The sequence below is a fragment of the Oncorhynchus tshawytscha genome, linkage group LG08 (genome assembly GCF_018296145.1).
Source record: "Oncorhynchus tshawytscha isolate Ot180627B linkage group LG08, Otsh_v2.0, whole genome shotgun sequence".
NCBI lineage: Eukaryota > Metazoa > Chordata > Actinopteri > Salmoniformes > Salmonidae > Oncorhynchus > Oncorhynchus tshawytscha.
In genome coordinates, this window is record NC_056436.1 from 7,359,339 (window position 1) to 7,366,838 (window position 7,500).

General features: G+C 39.2%; 1 protein-coding gene across 2 annotated transcripts in view; it reads right to left on the reverse strand.

The window, feature by feature from the left end:
• Positions 1 to 5,752, reverse strand: part of LOC112264131 (prospero homeobox protein 1-like) — an 82,084-nt gene extending 76,332 nt beyond the window's left edge. The window contains exon 1 of one of the 2 annotated variants that reach the window (XM_042325160.1): positions 5,470 to 5,752. The gene's annotated coding sequence lies outside the window, so the exon portion shown is untranslated. Of the gene's footprint in view, positions 1 to 5,248; positions 5,380 to 5,469 lie in introns of those variants that run through there. The other variant, XM_042325161.1, reaches the window with a different exon arrangement.
• Positions 5,753 to 7,500: the final 1,748 nt, after the last annotated feature.

Here is a 7,500-nt window from a genome sequence, read left to right on the forward strand (position 1 = left end):
TTGTGGACTGATGAGACAGAGACTAAGCTTCTAAGAGAGAGAGAGATCTAACCCCGATTTGGGGTACAGTATGTTAATGACGTCAGTAATGAGAGAGAGAGAGAGAGAGAGAGGGGAGAGAGAGAGAGAGAGAGAGAGAGAGAGAGAGAGAGAGAGAGAGAGAGAGGGAGAGAGGGAGAGAGAGGAGAGAGAGAGAGAGAGAGAGAGAGAGAGAGAGAGAGAGAGAGAGAGAGACAGAGAGAGAGACAGAGAGAGAGACAGAGAGAGAGAGAGAGAGAGAGAGAGAGAGACTTATGGATCAGTTTAGAAACCTGGAGAAGTAAGAACAGAAACAATTGTCTCAAATCAACTAATATGTTTATAATTTTAGAGCCCTGTTTCCTGTTTCCTGCCCCAATAACCCTATTTAAATCACGATGTTATTACAATTACAACAACATGATTTAAAAAATGACCTAAATAAATGTAAGAATTGTACATTAGTGCAGACAGGGAATCTTGTCAAAAGGAAACCTCCAGAAATTCCCATTTTCCAAGAATACACGTGTACAACAACAGCCCATTGGCCTGCACCCTATTCTATACAGTGTGTTACGTATGACCAGGGGATAGGGGTGTCATAGGGGTGTCATTTAATGTGTGGAGGAGGTAAAGAGTTGTGTTAAGGAGAGTTGATGTGAGGAAAGTTGGGGATTGGGTGATTTGTATTTTTGTTTGCACTTAAAAGGCGGGCAGGACACCCGGGATGCGAGACGGTTATTCAACGTTATCCATGTGTGAGGACGTGGGGAAAAAAACGGCCACTAGGTGCAACAGTGAGAGCTGTCAGCTTTAAATAGGTTTTTGGTTTTGCTAGGGCCATGCATGTGCGGATGGCAGATAGGCGTAAGCATCTACCTCTGATTCCAAAGGTTGCATGTTTGAATCCAGCGATAGAAAGTATGTTTTGTTTTAAGTCTATCACAAACCTTAACCCTTACCTTTAATAAATCCTCTTGAAACTAGGGGGCACTATTTTTATTTTTGGAAAAAATAACGTTCCCAAAGTAAACGGCCTATTCCTCAGGACCAGATGCTAGAATATGCATATAATTGACAGCTTAGGATAGAAAACACTCTAAAGTTTCCAAAACTGTCAAAATATTGTCTGTGAGTATAACAGAACTGATATTGCAGGCGAAACCCTGAGAAAAATCCAATCAGGAAGTGCCTCTTAATTTGGAACCGTTGTGTTCCTATGCATCCCTATTGGCCATTGAAAGGGATATCAACCAGATTCCTTTTTCTACATATTCCCTAAGGTGTCTACAGCCTTTAGACGTAGTTTCACGCCTTTATATTGAAGAATGAGCGTAAACGACTACATTGCGTAAGTGGCCAGCTGAGGGCTCTCAGAGTGATTCTTGCGTAAAAGACAGAGGTAGTCATTTTTCCTCTCACTCCTACTGAAAAGCCAATTGTCCCGGTTGATATATTATCGAATAGATATTTGAAAAAACACCCTGAGGATTAATTATAAAAAACGTTTGCCATGCTAAACTATGTTTCACTATATTTCACTTGTGATTTCATGAATATGAATATTTTCTAGTAATATTTTTTGACCGTTGCGCTATGCTAATTAGTGTAGTTGATGACAATTCTCCCGGATCCGGGATGGGTAGTTCCAAGAGGTAATTAACCATTCAAAGTTATTGCCTAACCTTAAGAGTTAATGCCTAAACTGAACCCTGACCTTAAGAGTTAATGCCTAAACTGAACCCTGACCTTAAGAGTTAATGCCTAAACTGAACCCTGACCGTAAGAGTTAATGCCTAAACTGAACCCTGACCTTAAGAGTTAATGCCTAAACTGAACCCTGACCTTAAGAGTTAATGCCTGAACTGAAACCTGACCTTAAGAGTTAATGCCTGAACTGAAACCTGACCTTAAGAGTTAATGCCTAAACTGAACCCTGACCTTAAGAGTTAATGCCTGAACTGAAACCTGACCTTAAGAGTTAATGCCTAAACTGAACCCTGACCTTAAGAGTTAATGCCTGAACTGAAACCTGACCTTAAGAGTTAATGCCTGAACTGAAACCTGACCTTAAGAGTTAATGCCTAAACTGAACCCTAACCTTAAGAGTTAATGCCTAAACTGAACCCTGACCTTAAGAGTTAATGCCTGAACTGAAACCTGACCTTAAGAGTTAATGCCTGAACTGAACCCTGACCTTAAGAGTTAATGCCTAAACTGAACCCTGACCTTAAGAGTTAATGCCTGAACTGAACCCTGACCTTAAGAGTTAATGCCTGAACTGAACCCTGACCTTAAGAGTTAATGCCTAAACTGAACCCTGACCTTAAGAGTTAATGCCTAAACTGAACCCTGACCTTAAGAGTTAATGCCTAAACGTCACTTTAAACACTTAGAAATGTGATGTTTGAGAAACATGGATGAACGTCTAAGTGTGAAGTGAGACTATGAGAACTGGTTGTTAAAAGGACGTTAAAAAACATTCTGTAGCTTCCAACCTCCACAACCCCCACTGTCCAAATCTGACCTAGATCGAGCTCCCTCTCTTTCTCTCTCTGTCTCCCTCTCTCTTTCTCTTTCTCCCTCTCTCTCTGTCTCTCTCCCTCTCTTTCTCTCTCTCTCTCTGTCTCTCTCTCTCTGTCTCCCTCTCTCTCTCTCTCTCTTTCTCTTTCTCTGTCTCCCTCTCTCTCTGTCTCTCTCCCTCTCTTTCTCTCTCTTTCACACACACACACACAAATCTGCTCTCTGTTCCTCCATCTAACACAAACTCACACACACACTCACGCATGCAAGCACTCACACACACGCACACACACACACACACACACACACTCCTGTGCAACAATTACTATGAAACTCAGTCCGAAATGCTTAAAGTCAAATGATTCAAACTTTAAACGTATTTATTGTGATTCAGCCTCAAATGCCCGGCTTGTAAGTGGAATCACTGTATAACAATGTAATACCATTTATTTTGACACTGTACTTACACTATGCAGGAATATTTGACTGTACTTACACTATACAGGAATAATTTGACTGTAATTCCACTGTATTTACAGGAATAATTCAACTGTAATTCCACTGTATTTACAGGAATAATTTGACTGTAATTCCACTGTATTTACAGGAATAATTCAACTGTAATTCCACTGTATTTACAGGAATAATTCAACTGTAATTCCACTGTATTTACAGGAATAATTCAACTGTAATTCCACTGTATTTACAGGAATAATTCAACTGTAATTCCACTGTATTTACAGGAATAATTCAACTGTAATTCCACTGTATTTACAGGAATAATTCAACTGTAACAGGGGCTGTAAAGTGTTAACAGTGCATCAAATGAATCGAACTACAAACTTTGTTCGGAGAAAGGCTCAAATATACAGTAGTAGTTTTGTTTAGTTTTGGCACAAATGAGTCATCTCTGGACACCGTAGTCTATCTCTGTACAATAAATAAATATATTAAAATGTTGGTGTATTTATATGATAAAACGGTGATGATAAAAAATAAAATACTAACTTTTATCATGAATAGAAATGTCCTTCGGGGCATAACAGTTATTAAACAAACTTTATTTTGTTAAATGTAAATAGTGAAATCTCTATCCAGCATAGATACACTGTATGTAATTTAACATTAATATGAAAAGGGTTGAGAACAGATTAAGATCAATAGCCAAATTCCCAGAATAAAGTGATATTTAATGTAACATTTTTTCACAGGGCGGTAGGTAGACTAGTGGTTAGAGCGTTGAGCCAGAAACCAAACGGTTGCTAGATCGAATCCCTGAGCTGACAAGGGTAATAAAAAAATAATCTATCATTCTGCCCCTGAACAAGGCAGTTAACCCACTGTTCCCCAGGTAGGCCGTCATTGTAAATAAGAATTTTTCTTAACTTAACTTTCCTAGTTAAATAAAGGTAAATATATATATATATATATAAAAATTCAGATTCACCAAACACCACAGAACATACCGGTTGAAACGGAACTATAGACTAGAACCGAGACAAATACATATGAAACTGAAGCTGTGGAATCAGATCCCCGATAATGGAGATGTGAGGACAAGAACTAGGCTGAGAGGTTTACTAATTTAAGTGTGTCCCAAAGAATAATTTAGTCGTGATCAAACAACCTCCGGATAATGTTGTACAAGAGTAATAAACAAATAAACATGAATAACCATATCATGGGACTAAGTATTATAATTCATCCAAATCAAAGTATATCACCAGCCGAGATCTGTGATATAGAGACTATATATATATATATATATATATATATATCTAGTGTAGCCCATAGAATTTGGACACCATTTTCAAACGCCAGTAGCCCGTCGTTTGATGCACCTGTCCTGGACTCGACTGCCAATGCGCCTGAGGCGAAGAGAAGCCAACATAAACACATATTAAACAACGACAAAAATGTCCTCTTAAATTCTCATCGACAAAAAAAGCAACAGAAAATGTAATAAAGTCTAACGAAAAGACACCGACCGTCAGTCAGTAAACAAAGTCAATTAGATTTTTAAGGACATTTTCTCTGTGCAAAACTAACAGTGACATTCACCTAGCCTTTGTAGTCGACCACTTGTTGTCAAAAAAAATACTATTTCAAGATAAAGGTCTACAACTGTGTAAAAATGATTATGTCCAACAAGAAGCTAACACAGACAGGAGACAAACACAGGTACCAACTCTTCAGCCGCGGTCAGACAGAGAAGAGCACAGCAAACATATTCATGTAGCAACAATAGCCAACAGCTGTTACCACAGCCAGGAAAGGAGAAGTGATTTTACAACAGAGATGGCTAAATGCATATCACAAATGCTCATTTACTGACGAATGAGTAACACAACGTCCCTTTACACACAATCCTCGTACAGTAACACAGCCAGTGCATTACGAGACGACTGTAAAACTGCTGAGATATTTAAAAAAAATAAAAAAGAGTCATTGCGTAGCTGGTCTAAAGGAGGTGTAAAGGCAAAGTGCGCTAAAAACAAACTAAAAACCCAACCGGTTATCCTAGGAGATAAAATCAGAGAAGATAAACTGGATCAGGAGAACGTCATACGAATAAGACTACAAAATATCAACTTGTATATCAGAGAGCCAAGCCCCCCCCAAAAAAACAACAGTCTCTGCTAGGATCGTAGTATAACAACTAGGATAAAGAACAGTTGTACATTAAAACTGATGAATTGATACTTACACATGGCGTTTTAAAAAGGAACATAGTAAACCATATCCTAACAGGAAAAACGTAGTTCGAGCTCTCTCTCTCTGTCTGATATCCTACAGACGAGGAAACAATACGCCGGCCACAACCTAAACGTGGGGGGTTAGTGAGAGTCACACACACACACACACACACACACACACACACTGGCGGCAGAACCGCGCATGTGAGAGTGCATGAACGGCTATACTTACTCGGTAACGTTAGACGAGAAGCTTCTTAGTCAAATACAGAAAACAGAAAACAAAAAGTCGTTCGTTCACCGGTGTGCTAAATATTATAATTTCTCTGGACAGCGGCGAGCGGAGAGAGAGAGAGAGAGAGAGAGAGAGAGACAGTCTCCTTCAGAGACAGGAAACGTTCGTCGGTTGTTTCTCTCACTAACCGTCGGGAGGCTGGAGCGGTTCGTGGAGCGACAAGAATCGCTTAAAGACGCGGGAAGGCTGAAAGGATGCGGGAAGACACGGGCCGCGTCATCACCGGGAGTGATGTAACGTCCTCAACCGACCAATAACAAACGTCTGCCGTATTTCTTTTTTTTTTTTTTTTGAGAAGAACACAAAACGCCTTGAACTTCACACCGGAGAGGACGGGAGAGAGGAGAAACCGTCCAGCGAATTAACTCACTCCCTCATGCAATAAACCGACCGGAGTGTATGTGTCAGGAGATGCGCGTTTGAATGATCTATTTGATTTAGGCTACCTCTTATTGTTATGCAGACTAAGGATTGGTCAACACATTGGAGTGTCTCATAAACAACAAAAAGTCCATTATGATCTTTAATTTAGTAGCTAGCTGTTGTATCTATATAGATTTTTGCCTGATTTTTTTCGTCATGAAACTAATTAGTCTTGATCTAGTGTCTATATGTTTACCTACGGTGTCCTATAAAGCCTAATATGTGTCATATGATAACTGTAGTTTAATTTCAACTCCCAAATTCTCAGTAGCCAATGACCTCTGAATCCTATAACCACTCCACGCTCATAGTCTTTCATGGTCATCAACAACTTGCCGTTGTATATTTGTCTACCTTATATTATCTATTTAATTACAATTTAATTCATTAAAGTAACTTTTCTTTGTCTCTATATTTTTAAAGATATATATCCGTGTCGTGTCATTCACAACCAGTGAAAACCATATTGTTGTCAACGCGCGAATAAGACAACCGTTCATCACTGTCTAGGCTATGAGACGGTTTGTCCTGGCCGGTTATTCGACCTTGGTACCTCTTGTCCCTTTAGAGAAAGGTCAAATGGAATAGAATAGCATAGATCAATAAAACCCCAAATTCAAACATTAGTCCGACAACAAAAAAGAGTCCCTGTGAGTTTCGTTGCCCCCCGCACTGCTGTTCGCTCTCAGGGTTAGTCTATTGTAAAGCACGTCTACACTTTACTTTTCTGTCCGTTTTTGTGTGTGTGTGAAAAGGACTAAATAAAATGTGATTGATTGAATTGCGAACGTCGCCGTTTGTCTTTCAGTATTCATTCTCAACGCGCCGACGCTCAGCAGCTTTGGCAGGAAAGACGTCGTTCAGTTTATGAGCCGTGTACATTATGTACCCTGTGCTGTTTAGAAGTTATTAAAAATATAGAAAACGGATTTGAAATTGTACAAACTAGTAGTCCCACAATTGTCAGTAAAATAATTGTTCAAAATCTTGACATTTGACTGTGTGTAAAGTTAGACAAGGTTTATAGGCTATATCAATTTCTAGGGTCGGTGTTTGCGGTTCTCTGTACTACTGTAGGCCTGTGCCAAATAATATAACATTTATTAACGTTTAGCACTCATTTGAAAACTGAAAACAATTGTTTTACTTTGATGAAATATACATTCACATCCCTCTGATGGGGCCATAGAAATGGATGGAGAGCGTTTTAGTGGATCAAGGGACAACTGCCGAGAAAAGGGAAACATTTCAAGTAACCGTTTATGTTTTCGGACTGTAGGCCAACTCGAGCAGAGCTTCTTCCGGGGTTTCTGAAGCGCTGGGATCTCTTCTATATCCCTATGCATGTCAGGGCTAAATCAAAATAAAATCATTGTATTGGTAATATATATATATTTATATAGTATATTTATATATATTTATATAATAAAAAGAGCTGTAACAAAAGTAAAAGACGAGAAGTGATGAATCCCATTGCAGACAGACAGACACACGTCGTGTTGAGGAATCTGGACACTATCGAGTCCAAGCCAAATCACGTCATCC